This window comes from Dermacentor albipictus, chromosome 7 (genome assembly GCF_038994185.2).
Source record: "Dermacentor albipictus isolate Rhodes 1998 colony chromosome 7, USDA_Dalb.pri_finalv2, whole genome shotgun sequence".
Taxonomy (NCBI): Eukaryota; Metazoa; Arthropoda; class Arachnida; order Ixodida; family Ixodidae; genus Dermacentor; species Dermacentor albipictus.
Genome location: NC_091827.1, coordinates 12,466,535 through 12,484,516, shown reverse-complemented (window position 1 = coordinate 12,484,516; position 17,982 = coordinate 12,466,535). Strand labels below are relative to the sequence as shown.

At 45.2% G+C, this 17,982-nt stretch overlaps 1 protein-coding gene across 1 annotated transcript in view; it reads right to left on the bottom strand.

The window, feature by feature from the left end:
- Positions 1 to 17,982, bottom strand: part of LOC135904424 (xaa-Arg dipeptidase-like) — a 141,017-nt gene that overhangs the window by 76,431 nt on the left and 46,604 nt on the right. The window lies entirely within an intron of this gene.

Here is a 17,982-nt window from a genome sequence, read left to right as displayed (position 1 = left end):
ACTGCACGTTTGATTGCCAGAGATTATAGCCCATTTTCAAGTGTAACTAACATCAAGTTCGCATCGCTTTCATCTTTGGAATGACACAGGAAGGTAGCATTACTTTGTTTTCTGCACAAAATCATGCATAATGTGCGCCCATCTACTTTACCACTCGTTCGTCCTTCCCGCACATCTAGAAGTCTGCATAATCATTGCAGTCTCCAATGCATCGTCGGTCACACCAATGCATTCAACTGCTCAGCTTTGCCACGTGAGATTGCGCTGTGGAATGGTGTTCCTGATAACATCGCTGACATTAACGACCCATTAACCTTCAGACAAGAAATCTGTGCAATATTTGGCCGGTAGTTAGCTAAAAGCAAGTATCTGTTCTAGTTTTGTTGCTCTTAATTTCATTGTTGTGTATTTAAGGAAGCATTTGTTCTAAGGCTGTGTGCTTTACGGTATACTGAGAAGCTAACTACTGTTAGTTAACCTTCCTTTCTTTTTATCTTTATTTATTTCGCGTTCTTTGTTAATTATTTGATTCTCGTTCTGTTCATATTTATGTAACAAAAAACATGTTTTTGCTCCGCAATTGTTATCTATGCCGCCCCCCTTGCGCAATACTCCTTATGGAGCCTGTGGTGTATATGAAATTAATAAATAAAGAAAAGTTCCGACTTCAAGGGGAAGAATCTGAGACCGGTGGGTTCGAGATAGGTTTCGATAGTGTCTATGGGCTCCCGTAAGGCTCCCTCAATCTGACTATCGTTGCCTATTGTGAACCGTATAGTTGCATCATCAACATACATATAGTGCTTGATGCCTTCAATCTCGAGAAGCCTTCCGCTAAGGCCGACCACGGCTATATTGAATAAAGAGGGGTAAATGACCGCCCCATGTGGCGTGTCCCTCTCGCCAAGTTGCAGCAGTTCAAGATCGGCCACCCGGAGGGTTGACTTCCTATCCGACAGGAACTATCTGACGTAGTTGTAAAATCTCTCGCACAGATTGAGCCGAAATATCGAGGCTAGAATATGCGAATGTGGGACGTTGTCGAAGGCCTTCTCAAGATCATGTCCCAAAACGGCCCGAGTGTCGCTAGAGTCGTCGTTTATGATTTGTTGCTTAATCAATTTCATAGTACCCTGTGTAGATAGGCCTGCTCTGAATCCTATCATACTATGGGGGTAAATGTCGTTATTCTCCAAGAACCGGGAGAGCCGATTGAGGACCACGTGCTCTTCTACCTTACCCTCACAGGATGTAAGCCAGATGGGCCTCAAGTTGTCAACGCTAGGTGTTTTGCCAGGTTTGGGGATGTGTACTGCGAGAGCAGTCTTCCTAGCCAATGGCACAGTTCAATTCCTCCAAATTTCAATAATTTACTCTGTGAGGTATGCGATTGATTTATCATCCAGATTTAGCAACGCCTTGGTGGAGATGCGATCCGGCCCTGGTGCGGATCTACCATTGAGTCCATATAGAGCCCTACGAATATCCTCAACGCCAAACTCCGCATTCAGGTACGAATTGGCCTGACCCTGGTAAACGAGATGTACAGGAGACCGCCCTGGCCCGACTGGGATATATTTGTCAGCAAGCGTGCGGATGAATTCATTCTCAGAGGTCATTCGTGTGGCCTCATCTATGATTCTACCAATGACATGCCTCTGATTTCACTTTGTATTGGTCTCGTTAAGCAGGTGCTTAAGCAAGTTCCACGTTTTACCATTACGCATTTGGCCATCTACGGAATTGGAAACCTCGTCCCACTGATGTTTATAGAGGATTACACAATGCTCCTCAATGTGTTTGTTAATCTCGGATATAATTTTGCGTAGCCTACGATTAATTCATTGGCTCTTCCGGCTGTTGAGAATGGACTGTTTGGCCTCTAACAGATGGGCTACACCTGCTGTCCATTTTCTAAACAGGAAGGTCTGTGCAGACCTTAGAAATTGCATGCTGAACGTCCTTTTGGACCTGATCCATCCAGTGCTCTAAGGTAGGTCGGGAATCTGAGGGAGGCCTGTCCTGAAGTTTGCGGAATTCATCCCAGTCCGTGTACGAGAATTCGCACTGTTTTTTACCTACCATAGGAAGCTAGGCCTCACAAATATAATGGTCACTACCAAGGTTCTCAGCCAAGTTATTCCATTTGGCCTCAGTCACGTTCTTGACAAAGATGAGATCAGGTGTAGAGACTCTACACGTGGGAGTCTCGATTCGGGTCGGAAAGTTAGGGCCAGTGATCAGTGTCAGGCCCAGATCCATGGAATTTCGCCAGAGGTGCTTGCCCTTATTAGCATCATATTTATAACCCCAGACATGAAGCGGGGCATTAAAATCCCCTGCGACAATAAGCGGGCTTGAGCCTGCCAGGTCTACGGCATTGCGGAAGCAGAGTCTTAAACCGCTGCCTTCTATCTTTAGGACTACTGTAAATGTTAAGAACATATATGCTGCCTGGGTTGACCCGACCAGCTATGATCTCTACCATGACATACTCAATATTACTACCAGCCATTTTGAGATCATGTTCTATATGAGTGAGTTTCTTACTAACGAGAGTGCATACCCCCCTCCTCCCCCGGCTGCACGGCGAGCGAGCAAAACCCAGTCATCGAGATGCCAGGCGAGAGGGTGGGGCTTCCTTTCAAAACTGTGTAGATATTGCTGTAGGGGAGCTTTCTTCCTAGAGAAGTCACTACAGTTCCACTGCCAAATTCAGGATGTATCAAGGGGTGGAGTCGTCTCTTACAAGCTGGACACTGATCCTAGGCGGGGCTAGAATCGTGGCTACATTGCTAGCTGCAGGGTGAGAAAGACGTATCGGTGGATTCGGTGGCGCTACAGGGCCCACAAAAAACTTGAGAAAGGATTCCATTTTGGCCAACCGTTGGTTGGTGCTTGCTTCTAACGTCATCTTGCTTTGCATCTGATCCATCCTTTCACCTAACGATTCTTTCCCTGTCACATGACGGCGAGAATGCATGCTGCTGGCCGAGCACTACCATTGAGATAAAGAACGGCCTGACGCTTCCTCGTCGCCAGTGACGATACAGCCGACCTTTTTCACCGAACGCACGCTTGAGAGCAGCACAATGCCACTGCGCAAACGCTCCGTCACGTGGCTTTTTCCATATTTCGCGGTCTTCCTTTGCCGCAAGGATAAAAGGACTATGTCAAATGTATCGTAAAAGAAACAACTCGATCGGTGTTTTCTGAAGGTGCTCTACAAATCTGATTATCATGCTTGGGGTCCTCAGCCAATAATTAGAAAGTTGAGTAAAAAAGCTTAATTAATTAGTGAGTTATGGGAAAAAAATTGCCTGGGTTACTATAGGCCATTGCAAATAATAAGCGTTCGGTTCAATTCGCTTCCGACGCGCCTTTCATTTTCAAGTTCCTGGCTCAAGTTATGTAGGACACCCTGTATAAATCCTCCCGAAGGCATCGCAACAGCCATTGATCGCTTTCCTGGAAATTGTGAACCTGGGCCTGACGACATATGCTCTAAGCTACTTAAGATACCAAAGCCACAAGTAAGTCATAGGTTAAGTGCGGTGTTTCAACAAGCTTTTGACACAGGCTGTGTGTCCGACGACTGGAAGCTAGCTCATGCAATCCCTATATTTAAATCAGGTGACCGCTCTAACACAACTAACTACAGGCCAATCTCGCTCACTAGTATCGGCAGCAAACTGCTCGAGCACTTCATTTCGTCTGCAGTCATGAAGCACTTGCGGGAAAATAATTTCTCTTTTTCTAACCAGCATGGCTTCCTGCGCAGTCGATCTTGCGAAACGCAATTATTTGAGTTAATTACTGACATTCACATTGCTGTACATGTGCCAGATTGACACCGTTTTTGTGGATTTGAAAAAAGCTTTCGACTATGTCCCTCACTCTCGGCTAATAAAAAAGCTTACCAGGATTAACTTAAACACTTACGTAATCAATTCGATAACTGAGTTCCTAACTAACGGCTATCAAACCATTGTAGTTAACGATAATTATTCCCCATTAGCACACGTGAAACTCGAGTGCCGCAGGGTGCTGTGCTCGAAGAGAGAGAGAGAGAGAAACAACTTTATTGAGCCGAGCTCGACATCTTCTTAGACGCCGTCGATGGAAGTGGTTCCCTCTTCACAGGACCCATATGCTTTCCTAGCCGCCTGGACCCTGGAGATCAGGACGAGCTGGTCCTCCAGGGCGGTGCTGGTTAGCAAGGTCTTCAATCTCTCGGTAAGGGTGGATGAGGGATGGGGTAGGGTAGTGGGGCAGTTAAGAGGTGGGCGGATCGCCTTGATGAAATCGCATACTCCAATGACGTGTTGGAGCGTGCCTAACGGAGTTTTGCAGAAATTACAATCCTTCTCGTACCTTTCCGGGTACATCTTGTTTTTAAGGCAAGGGTGCGGGAAGGATGCTGCATGTATCTGCCTGTAGATCGCTTGCTGTCCTCTGCTAAGCGATTTGTGAGGATAGGGGTAACGGCGCCTCTCCGTCTTGTAATGGATCGTAATGTTTCTATAACTAATTATGGACTGTGGCTCACATTCCTCTACCTGGTGTTCTATTTTACGGGTGAACTGGTGGACAAGTTCGTTGCCCTCCAGCTCAGAGTCAGACGGCGTCCATATCAACTCAACTTTCCTTTCAGGTACTTCTCGTTTACTCTTGAGAATATCTTGTGCCGCAAGAGACAGCCTCCCCTTTCTGTAGGTGTTATACGCCTTTTACGAGTCAGTAATTAACAATTCTTCCCACCTTGGGCTGCGCGAGTGCTATCGCTATCGCGGCCTCTTCGGCCTCCTCCGGAAAAGACTTCTTGATCGAGGCGCAGGTTACGAGCACATCCCGCATCGTAACTGCCAGCGTGGCTTTCGATGAAAACTTGGGTAACGAAGCATCTGTGAAGAGAGTGACCCCCTCTTCCTCTTCTACTGTGCTCGGACCGATTCTATTTCTTATTTAAATTAAAGATATTGCTCATTTCATGACTTCCAGCGTAAAGTTATTCGCAGATGACCACGTGATACATAGAAAAGTGACTAACACTGAATATGCTAATAACATGCAGAACGACCTAAACAGCTTAGATAAATGGTGCCAGGACTGGCAGAAAACTGTTTCTTCAACTACAAATTTGAGCCCAAGGCATCACTGCAGACTGAATAACAAACCAATTGAACATGTATCCGACCTTAAATACTTCGGTGTTCATTTAGCGTCTGATTTATCAAGGAACTTTCACATTGACACTATAAGTGGCAGCGCATTTACAACACTCGGATTAATTAGGCGTAACTTGCATTTTGCCATTTCTGCTACTAAACTTTTAGACTACAGTACACTAGTCCGCCCTAAAATTGATTATGCTTCACAAATCTGGAGCTTAGCGAGCGTAGCTCATAAATAAACTCGAGTATTTTCAGAACAAAAGTGCCCGTTTCAAAACAAAGGATCACTCTGAGACATCTAGCATTACTGAAATAAAAATGGCCCTACACTTGCCTTTTCTACAATCGCGCGGACTACTGTCACTTTTATCTCTCATTCAGAAAATCTATCACAGCGGTTGCCATCTATCCGAACTTTTCAAGCCAACCCGGCGAATGTTTGCTCGACTAGACCACGAATTAAAATTAGAACCTTTCTTCGCCCGAACAAACCTGACTTTATATTCACCTTTAGTCCTCGCTGTTCATCACTGGAATCAACTACCAGAGTGTCTGTGTAACAAACCTTGACGAAATCACTCGCAAATTAAAACTTCATCTTGATGTCTCAATGACTTTGTATAATTGTCTTAGATTGCTTACATGCTTATATTTACTTGTTAAAAATTCTATATAACATGCACAAATTTGTTAACTTGACTACTCCTTTAGGATATGAATGCTCAGACTTGTTGGGTTATTCTGTTATGCTTTCCTTTTTGGCTTGTAACATTTGTATTTATAACAGTTTGCGTTCGTTCCTATCTATAAATTCTTTTTGTATTTTATTACAGAATTCATTTCAAGTGTGTATACTACACCCCTCCCTCCCCCCTTAAGTAATGCCTTCGGGACTTTAGGGTACATCAGTGAATAAATAGATGAATAAGTGAATAAATAAATAAATAAATACTGCCATGCATATATACACACGCTCTGAATCACCCATGGTAGCAGTCAAGCTGTTATACAAGGTGCCATACGTTGCCATTTGAAATATGATATACACAAGACCTTTACTTGCGTCAGTCAACGATGCGTCAGCAGTGATGCTCAAAGAAACACAAAGAAAACATTCTTGAATGGGTAACCAATATGAGTCATAGTGGCATGACGCCAACATAGCAGCGGTACGTTGTCCATACCAACATACATACATACATACATACATACATACATACATACATACATACATACATACGTACGTACGTACGTACGTGCATAATACATACATACATACATACATACATACATACATACATACATACATACATACATACATACATACATACATACATACATACATACATACATACATACATACATACATACATACATACATACATACATACATACATACATACATACATACATACATACATACATACATACATACATACATACATACACGCACGCACGCACGCACGCACGCACGCACGCACGCACGCACGCACGCACGCACGCACGCACGCACGCACGCACACACACATACATACATACATACATACATACATACATACATACATACATACATACATACATACATACATACATACATACATACATACATACATACATACATACATACATACATACATACATACATACATACATACATACATACATACATACATACATACATACATACATACATACATACATACATACATACATACATCAGCCTGGCTACGCCCACTGCAGGGCAAAGGCCTCTCCCATACTTCTCCAACTACGCCGGTCATGTACTGATTGTGGCCACGTTTCCCTGCAAACTTAATCTCATCCAGCCACCTAACTTTCTGCCGCCTCTTGCTACGCTTCCCTTCGGTTGGAATCCAGTTCGTAACCCTTAATGACCATCGGTTATCTTCCCTCCTCATTACATGCCCTGCCCATGCCCATTTCTTCTTCTTGATTTCAACTAAGATGTCATCAACTCGCGTGTGTTCCCTCACCCAATCTGCTCTTTTCTTATCCGTTAACGTTACACCTACAATTTTTCATTCCATAGGTCGTCGCGTCGTCCTCAATTTAAGCAGAACCCTTTTCGTAAGCCACCAGGTTTCTGTCCCGTACGTGAGTACTGGACATACATACATACATACATACATACATACATACATACATACATACATACATACATACATACATACATACATACATACATACATACATACATACATACATACATACATACATACATACATACATACATACATACATACATACATACATACATACATAAGAACAAAGCCTGCCTCGTGGCTGTTGTCAAGAAGTCAAGAACTATACGTGCAAATACAAGGAATATTGAACATACATTGAAATACTGAAATACATGAAATACTGAAAATATTGAAATACATTTTCTACCTAACCTAATATGATTCCTGGATTTATTGGTCTAGGTGTTACGTGTGACGCACTAAATACTCATGCACTAGCAAACCATAGGGCGTCTTTATGTCCCGCATTCTTTACACTGCAGTCTTGATCTCCGAGCTTTTCCATTTGCCATATCAATTCCTGCCCTGACCTATTCGGTAATTTATCCGCGTTGAATCTTCGTGAAAAGCTGGCACTCCCTCCTGAACTCTTCCCCAAATAAAGAGAATGGCTTTCATTTTCAACACAGCCAGAAAACACACGGACAAGGAAGAGAACAGGGCCAGCACAAAAAAAGAAAGAATACAATCCCGGAACTATTCGAAAGAAAGCACGATACAAGCGTACTGCAGTTCTGCTTGCGAAAACGACGATATGATTATGAGACACATGGTACCGAGGGAGTCCTGATTAATTCTCATCACCTGAAGTTTGTTAACGTGCACTCGATGCACGATGCAAGAGCATTTGTGCGTGCCTGATACGTCAAAACACGGGCCCCGTGGCCCAAATTGAGCGTCCGGCCTTCAGCTGAGTGGGGTAACGCCATGGCCACTAAGCCACCGTGGCATGGCGCGGTGTTAATCGAATGCCCGGATGCACATTGAGACCATAGCTTGCTGGCGCACCTTGCGTTTGCCATGCCTCACGAGTAATAGCGGTTTGGACCAAGTAGGTGTAAAGAAGAAAAAGAAGAGATGAAGGAGGTCAAAATTTTTTTTTCATCCTCCTTGGTTTGAACCTACAAGAGACGCGTGCAAGCACGCGCCCTATTTGCTCACCCCAGCCGGTTTGAATGAGGTGGTTTCGTACTTTGTTAGTCACAGTGCTTTGAAGTGCTGAGACATCGATAAACAAATGTTTGCTATATTTAGGGTTGGTAGACGAGCGCAAAATGTGGAAAAAAAAACATCTGGGGATCTGATACACTGTGGTATCAACGTAAGTGAATCTTTCTGTGCTGTTTGCTTTGCTTGACGATAGTTAGGGATGATGTTGACTGTGGATGTTTCACTTTTTCAGCGTTTTGTGCAACACGAGAGAGGTGAGTTCATGGTAAATGTTACTTCGCTTGCGCCACTGCTGTTTGTCTTCGTAGTACGCAGAACAAAAAGCGAGACGTGTTTGCTGGAGCCGCTATTGTGCTCCATTGTTCATGACCTCTGAGAAGATTAGTATTGTCATTCCCTCACATGGTACATTGCATCGGGGCGGAAGGGTTAAATTTTATATGAATAATGGGACCGTACGTGCAAAAACACGATCGCCTTATGGGGTACGTGTAGTGGCAGACTACGGATTATTGTTGACCCCCCTCGGGAAAGATAGCAAGCACCTAAACCTTATTACATGAGCCTTATTGCATTTCGCTCCCGTCGAAATGGGGCTGTTGCGACCTGAATCGAACCTGCAAACTCGAGCAATGTCGTAGCCGCAAGGCTACCACGGTGGGCCCAGAAGTGCTGAAGTGCGACGCCTAGACTGTATACGGTGCTTTAATGCGGCTTCGAGTCTGCACGCCCTGCGTTAGTTGATGATGATGTGTGGTTTTTTTTTGTGGCGCAAGGGCCAGGTTTGGCCAAAGAGCGCCATGACAAGTGTTAATGTTGACGGTGTATTATGAAGATGTGACATGGCTGTAGAGTGGCCTAAAAATATTCGCTGTAAAGTGCGTAAAATCTACGTACTATAAAATTATGGCGATGACTAATGAATACTATGAACATTAAAATCCATCGTACAAGAATGATGCAAAATATAAAATGTATAAGATGGTAACATTACTTGGAGCACTGCTGCCTCGCCAGAGCCCTTGAAAACAAGGGTCTAGAGGCATGTGCTATACCAAGGAGCTATCACAGCGGCGTCCTCTGAAGAGAGGACCCGCTATGAACATGTAGGGCTAAAAACATGCAAGACAACATCTTTCAGAAAACTCAGGACTGCGTTGGTGTCAAATAATGGTTCTTGGCCGAGTAACATAACAGGATGAAGGGGGATGCGCTGCCGGTAGGCTAAGGGAAAATGTTTCTTTCTTTCATATTCGGCTTCCCGACACTCCAGGAGGACGTGGAGGACGGTCAGCCTCTCCCCGCATCTACCGCAGGTTGGAGGATAATTTTCAGTGAGTAAATAGTTATGCGTGCCAAATGTGTGTCCTATTCTCAGACGACAGAATAGGACATCTGTTCGGCGTGATTTTGTTACAGAGGGCCAGAATCCTAACTGTGGCTTGATCACGTGGAGCTTATTATTTGTTTCCGCGTCCCATAGGCGTTGCCAGTGGTTGCGTAGTTTCCTCCGTAAGAAGGGCTTCAGATCCGTGACAGGAACTGCAGCGGTGGGATTAGCAGAATGCCATGCAACTGACGTGGCCATCTGGTCCGCCAGAACATTACCTTCGATGGCCCTATGACCTGGCACCCAGCATATAATTACATACTGGTTAGATGCATATGCTTCACATAAGACGGAATAGAGTTCAATTATTACAGGATTTTTGTGCTTGCAGAACGATATCAAAGCCTTCACAACACTTAGGGAGTCCGTATATATAACTGATTTTTTGAGTTTTGATTTCCTTATATGCTTCACGGTCGACAATATTGCGTAGGCCTCAGCCGTGAAGATACTAGTTTCCGGATGCAGTGCGTCGGATTCCGAGAAGGATGGCCCGACGGCTGCATAGGACACCCCGTCATGTGACTTCGATGCGTCTGTGTAGAACTCCGTGCAGGAGTGTTTGTGCTGGAGTTCCCGGAAATGCATTTGGATTTCGATATCTGAAGCGTGCTTTGTAACTTGAACGAAAGATGTGTCGCATTGTATCAGCTGCCACTCCCAAGGAGGTAGCAGCTTGGCTGGATGCATTAGGGGGAGCTCGAGGAGTGGGACATGCATTTGATCACTAAGCTCCCTCACACGCAGCGAGAAAGGCTGTCTTACGGAGGGACGATTGCGAAAGAGTGTAGCATATGTCATGTCATTAATGGTATTAAAACAGGGATGTTGTGGATTTGAGTGGACTTTCAGAAAATATGTTTGGCTAATGTATGTTCTCTGCAGATGAAGTGACCACTCATTTGATTCTACATATAAACTTTGTATGGGACTCGTTCTGAAAGCGCCTGTGGCCAGTCGGATTCCTAGATGGTGGACCGGATCTAGCATCTTTAGCGCGCTCGGGGCTGCAGAATGATAGATCACGGCACCATAGTCTAGTCGTGATCGAATGAGGCTCTTATAGATATTCATTAGACACTTCCTGTCACTACCCCACGTAGTCTGGGATAGAAGTTTCATTAGATTCATTGTTTTCAGACATTTTTGTTTAAGATATTTAATGTGGGGGACGAAAGTGAGTTTGTAGTCAAGTATGACACCCAGAAATTTGTGTTCTTTGTTTACAGGTATCTGCTGTCCACGCAGTTCTATGCAAGGATCTGGGATAAGTCCTCTCTTTCTTGTAAAAAGAACACAAGAGCTTTTGTTAGGATTGATCCTAAATCCATTCCTGTCTGCCCACGTTGACACTTTGTTCAGGCCATGCTGTACCTGTCTCTCGCAGACTGCGAGGTTACAAGATTTGAAACCTATTTGAATGTCGTCCACATAGACAGAGTAAAAGATGGCGGGTGGTAGTGAAGCACGAAGCGTGTTCATCTTCACGATAAAGAGCGTGCAGCTGAGCACGCCTCCTTGGGGTACACCCGTTTCTTGCGTAAAAGGACGTGAGAGTGCATTGCCGACTTTTACCCGGAAAATACGATTTGAAAGATAGCTTTTTATTATATTAAACATATTACCGTGGATGCCCATTTCTGACAGGTCTCTTAAGATTCCGTAACGCCACGTTGTGTCATACGCCTTTTCCATATCGAGAAATATCGATAGGAAGAACTGTTTATGTATAAATGCGTCCCGGATATTCCCTTCAACACGCACGAGATGATCGGTTGTGGAGCGCCCTTCTCGGAAGCCGCACTGATAAGGATCAAGCATTTTGCTCTCTTCAAGGAAATGAATAAGTCGCCGATTTATCATTTTTTCGAACACCTTACAAATGCAGCTTGTGAGGGCTATCGGGCGGTAACTTGCCACCGAGGAAGGGTCTTTGCCTTGTTTCAAAACAGGGACTACAATGGCTTCTTTCCACGCGGTTGGAAGGTACCCTGCATCCCAGATGGTGTTGAAAAGTGTAAGTAGTGTAAGTTGCGTGTCATTGTGTACGTTTTTGAGCATTTCATATAAGATTCTATCAGATCCTGGTGCGGAACTCTTACATGCGCTCAAGGCCGCTTTCAACTCGGCAGCACTAAATGGGCAATTATAGGGTTCATTCTGTCGGCATTTATTGGTGAGTGGCTTGCATTCTTCTATTTCTTTATATTTCAGGAATGTTTGCGAATAATGGTTGGAGCTTGATACACTCTCGAAGTGCTCCCCAAGTGAGTCTGCTTGTTCAAGCAGGGTATCGCCTTGTGGGTTTACCAGGGGGAGTGAATGTGTTTGCCGCCCTCTAATCCTATTTACTCTGTTCCAGGCTTTGGCCTCATCCCTAAACGAGTTAATACTTGATAAAAACTTTTGCCAGCTTTCTCTTCTGGCCTGCCGGCGGGTTCGCCTGCCTTGTGATTTTACTTTTTTAAAGTTAATAAGATTCTCTGCAGTGGGGGAGGCGCGTAGCAACCCCCACGCTTTGTTCTGATTTTTACGTGCGATCCTACAATCGTCGTTCCACCACGGGACACGCCGTTTGCAGGACAGACCATTTACTTGTGATATACATTTAGATGCGGCATCTATTATGAAGGCTGTAAAATATTCGACAGCAGCGTCAATTTCTAGCGAGGACATGTCATCCCACGAAATACAAGATAGAGTTCGAAATTTTTCCCAGTCGGCAGTGTCAACTTTCCACCTAGGAGCCTGTGGTGGATATTCCTTTTCTTCGGGTGTTCTAAGCAGTATTGGGAAGTGGTCGCTTCCGTAAGGATTGTTGTTAACTTGCCATTCGAGTTCAGACAGTAGTGACGGGGAGACTAGGCTAAGATCTATTGAAGAAAATGTTCTGTTTGCAAGAGAATAGTATGTCGCTTCCTTCTTATTCAGTAGACAAGCACCAGAAGAGAAAAGGAACTGTTCAACAAGACGTCCTCGCGCATCTATACGAGGGTCGCCCCAAAGGTAGTTGTGTGCATTGAAGTCGCCTAGAACCAGATAAGGTTCTGGCAATTCATCTATAAAGGACTGAAATTCATGTTTAGTTAATTTGTAATGTGGGGGTATATAAAGCGAGCAAATAGTGATGAGTTTGTTTAGCAGAACAGCTCGCACCGCCACTGCCTCAAGGGGCGTACGTAGCTGTAAAGGTTGACATGCTATACTTTTATGAGTGAGAATCGCCACACCACCCGATGATGCGACGGCATCATCGCGATCTTTGCGAAACGTAACATAGGTACGGAGAAAGTTTGTGTTTTTGGATTTTAAGTGTGTTTCCTGTAAACACAGCACTTTTGGATTGTGTTTATGGATAAGTTCTTGAACATCATCTAGATTCCTAAGTAGACCTCTGACATTCCACTGAATGATTTGTGTATCCATATTTTAAATTTAATTGGTGCTGTGTTTACGGAACCGGAAGGGATGTCTTAGATTACAGAGCCCTTTCGAGGCCCTGTAACCGGGGTTTTGCTCTTTTTGAAGCGTTCGAGGGAACCTCGCCGCTCCTTAGGCGCCTGGCGCGCCTTGGGGATAGTTGTGGTGTCCATTGCCTCTTGTGAGGCGCCGGACACGTGCTCTTGCGAGCGAGAAGTTACCAGGGAAGGGCCCGCCTTGGAGGGCAGGACCCCTGCGCCCACCAGCCCGGAGGTCGGTGGGGTTCCCTGGGGGATTTGGCTGCGCCGGCCATTGCCAGCACTGGAAGGGACCTGGGAGGTTGAGGCAGCCTCGGCTGCGCCCACCTTCGGGGTCGATGGCCCCTTTTCCTCGGTTGGCGGAGCAGCGCTAGCTGCAACCACCGTGGGGGCAGATGGCGTAACTGCCGACTCACTGCGTGTGGGTCGGACAGTCGCCGGAGGCCGTTGTGACGCTGCCCCCTGACGCGCCACTTCGGCAAAGCTGGCCTTAGGAAGGTGTGCAACCCGCCTGCGTGCCTCTTTGAAAGTGATATTTTCCTTGACTTTAATTGTTACTATTTCTTTTTCTTTTTTCCAAGACGGGCATGACCGCGAGTATGCGGCATGCTCGCCATCACAATTGACACAGTGGAAAGCATTCTCACAAGCTTCAGAGGAGTGTTCGTGCGCACTGCATTTCGCACAAGTTTGGCGGCCTCGGCAGCTCTGCGAACTGTGGCCAAAACGCTGGCACTTGAAACATCGGAGGGGATTCGGCACGTATGGTCTTACACGGAGCTTGATGTACCCGGCCTCGATTGACTCGGGCAGGACACTTGAATTGAAGGTGAGTATTAGGTGTTTGGTCGCAAGTTCTTTTCCATCTCGCCTTATCTTAATTCTTTTGACACTTGTAACATTCTGTTCGCTGAAGCCCTCCAAGAGCTCAGCCTCAGTGAGCTCCAGCAAATCATCGTCCGAGACAACGCCGCGGGAGGTATTCATCGTGCGGTGCGGGGTTACTACTACTTGGGTCTCCCCAAATGATACCAGCTGTGGCAGCTTCTCAAATTGCTTCTGGTCGCGGAGCTCCAAGAGGAGGTCACCGCTAGCCATCCTTGACACCTTATATCCTGGGCCAAAAACTTCGGTAAGGGACTTAGATACTAGGAACGGGGAGATTGTTCGTACTTGTTTAGCCGGTTTTTCTGCGTGGATTACATGAAAACGGGGAAAATTGTGGACTTGACGTCCGAAAAACTGAAAAACTTCTTCGGTGCGCCCTCGTTTATGAGGGCGATCAGGTAGTTTAGGAAAAGCATCTTCCATAAGTAATGTTGGGTTTTCGGCCGCGATGCCGACCACCCACCATGGAGCCCAACAGGGGGACGTGACAGGAGCTTCTGCTGTAGAAACCCTGCCAACGCCAGCCGTACATCGCTGCTATAACCAAATACAGCATAACCAAGGCTGGCTAGCTACACAAGGTTAACCCTTGCCGCCGGGAAACTAGGAAGTGAGGAGAAGTGATGAGAAGACAGGAAAGATGAAAAAGACGGGAGAGAAAGACGAAGATTGGAGAGGAGGACAGGAAAAGGCGACTGCCGATTTCCCCCGGGTGGGTCAGTCCGGGGGTGCCGTCTATGTGAAGCAGAGGCCAAAGGGGTGTGTTGCCTCCGCCGGGGGGCCTTAAAGGTCCAAACACCCAGCATTGGCTCAACCCCCAGGATCCCCTTTTCCCCAGACACGGCTAAGCCGCGCACGGCTACACGCGGGAGGGTCCAACCCTCATGTGCTCGGGTCCGTGGTGTCGCAACACACCAAACGCCTGCTTGCGCAGACGCCCCTGCGGGGCTGCGTTAGTTGTCTGCGCGACAAATGTGCCTGGCGTTAACTTTTCAGAAGCCGCAGAAAAGTGGATAATGTGCTCTGGACTTAAGTTTATACAATTTGACCACATCCGCCGTCCTTTCTAAAATTACAGTAGTAGCTAGGGTGACTCTGCGGCACACGTATCGAGGCACCCACGTATCGTTTCCTCGTCGCTTTTTGTCTCCCTTTCCCTCTCCTGCCCTCCGCCATTTATGCTACTTGCGAGCGAAGGGTGTCAAGTCTTTCGTGGCTGCATCCTCTCACCCCTCCTCTCTGCCATCCCTATCGCACGGTTGCACGTCAGTAGAAACGTAAGCGCTGCAGCTTCTGCAATGCTTTTGCGAGGGGCCACGGATAAATACAACAGTCAAGACGGTATTGTGACGACGCTCATGGAGCTCCAGGGGGCATTGTGCACATCCGACGCGACGCAAAGCTCCAAACCAGTTTCTCACGTCGCCTATCTTCCCTGCCACGCTACTGCCATGTATATACGTGCTTTGAAGCAGATTGGAGCTCAGATTGTGGCTCGCAAAAAACATACAAAAAGCCTGACTCCCGTGCTTTTAAATTCCGCGCATCTGCTGTAGCGCGGCGATCTACGATGAAACATAAGATGAAGACAAAAAAGAGCCATAAGGAGAATACGTCTAAAAAAGATTTCTTGAAGGGTAGCATTCTAGACAAAGCTGTTTCTGCTGCCGGTCTTTGCTCAACATAGGTGCGCTAAAAATATTACACTGGAATTACCATGCCATTTCTTCCACTGCTATTGACTTATATTACTTCAGTGGCAAACACTCACTTGATATCATTGCATTGCAAGAAACCTGTTCATCAGCAGAACAGGCATTTCATCTAAAAGTTGCCCACATTTCGTTCAGACCGTCCCTTTTGAAGTGGCGGCTTAGCTATCTTGATCTCTTCGGAAATTGCGCATCGGGCTAAAATTGCTTGCCAGCTTATGACTTCAGAAAGTGAAATTCTATCTGTAGACAATTCCGCTCCGGGGCGCATCCCATTGACATTAGGTATTGTTTATTCCGACGGATGCATTCTGAATACCAGTGTTGTAGATACAGTAATTGCGTCCTGAAGAAATCATTTTTGTCGGAGTCTTTAACTAACACCATACTTCATGGGTGTTCGAAATGGCAAAGTTTTGTGGCATGAGGCTGCAAACAATACTTCATTCAGTAATGCAAGAACAGTCACATTCGTTTGTAGTGATTCACTTTCCCCGATAGATCTCGCTTTGGCTAGTTCTCATTTGTGTATATCCACCTGGTCTGCTATAATCTCCAGCGCAAGCAGTGACGACCTTCCAATACTTTTCTAACTTGTGTGCCAATTGACTCAAATTACCATGGATTCAAACACTTTTGTAAACTTAAACACAATCGAAAAGGTGTTGTTACACATGGCTATATCGAATCAGCAACGGGATAATGAAGAAGAAAAGGCCATCGATTTATTTTCTGTTTTAAAAGATTCCTTAATTCCTTAAAGATGGTCTAAATTCACTGTGCACTCGAATAAAAGTTACGTTACACGAAATGGGTAAATACACGCATTGCTTAATTACCGTTCCTACCGACTCTTACTCCAACACGATGTTCCCCTTTTTTCACAATTGTTCCTGGCTTAATTTGTTTTCGTTTATTGTTGTTTCTTTACTGCTGTGTACATTTATTCTTACGTTGTCACAAGGATTGAAGCCCTCTCTTATGTAATGCTTCCGGGCCTTTAAGGTGAAAATAAATGAAATGAAATGAAAAATGGGTCTTCCAACCCTTGGTGGAACGAAGAGTGTTCACGTGATTACACGATAAGGAAAGAAGCCTCGCATAAACTATTTCACAAGTGTCCTAGCAATTCGAGAGACTACGAGTTCGTGGCAGTGACGTTAAAAATATTTAAAAATTCGAAAGACAGCTTTGATCGATAGAACTTCGACTTTCTCTCAAAGGTCGCCAACAGAGAAGCACTCTTTCTTAATCTTAGAAATAAAAAGGTCCTTCCCGCACCAATAACCTCGACTCTCCCGTTCAACATTCTGCGCATTGGCCATGTTATTGGAAGATGTTGCTAAAGGTCTAGAATGACGCTCTAAGTGGATTTTAGCCTATCCTGCTACGCCACCTACTCACTGTGGAACCTTCGAAGAAGCTATAGTTCCGGAGATGAAAAATATACAAAGCCAGCTGCTGAATTCCGCGCCAGGCCTCGATGGCATTACTACTGCAATAATAAAAAAAACATTAAGATATCGTCGCGCGCATTACTTACCACAGTAAACCATATTATTAAAGATTCGCGGATTCTTCCGGAATGGAGACTTGCAAAAGTAATCCGATTATTAAAAAAAGCAACATACCGGTTATGTCCTAGATAACATTAGGCCAATGTCTCTTACATATAACCGAGTAAAACTCATCGTAAGAATATTACACGACCGCGTAGGCTGATGGGGAACCTTATTTTGAGACCGTACCAAATTAACTTCCGACATGGGTGCTCGATTTAAAGTGCTCATGTCGACCTAAAAAGTCGTATTCAACAAACTCGATGTCAAAAAATATACGCAGCCTTTGTCACTTTGGATATCACCAGGGTGTATGACAGTGTAGAACATGTTAGCATGACAAAGGCGATTCAGAATCAAGTCTACTAAGTTATTTTGTCCCGTCGGTTTAGGAATTTTTAAACGGAAGGTAATTTTACTGCTCTTTAGGCGAATTAACTTCATTAACGTATCGACAATGTAAATGTCTACCACAGGGATGAGTTGTATGGCCACAGCTGTTTAATGTTTTATGGTGCACTGTACCATTACAAGAGGATGTGCACGAGTACGTATACGTCGACAACATAGCATTGTTTGCTGCATC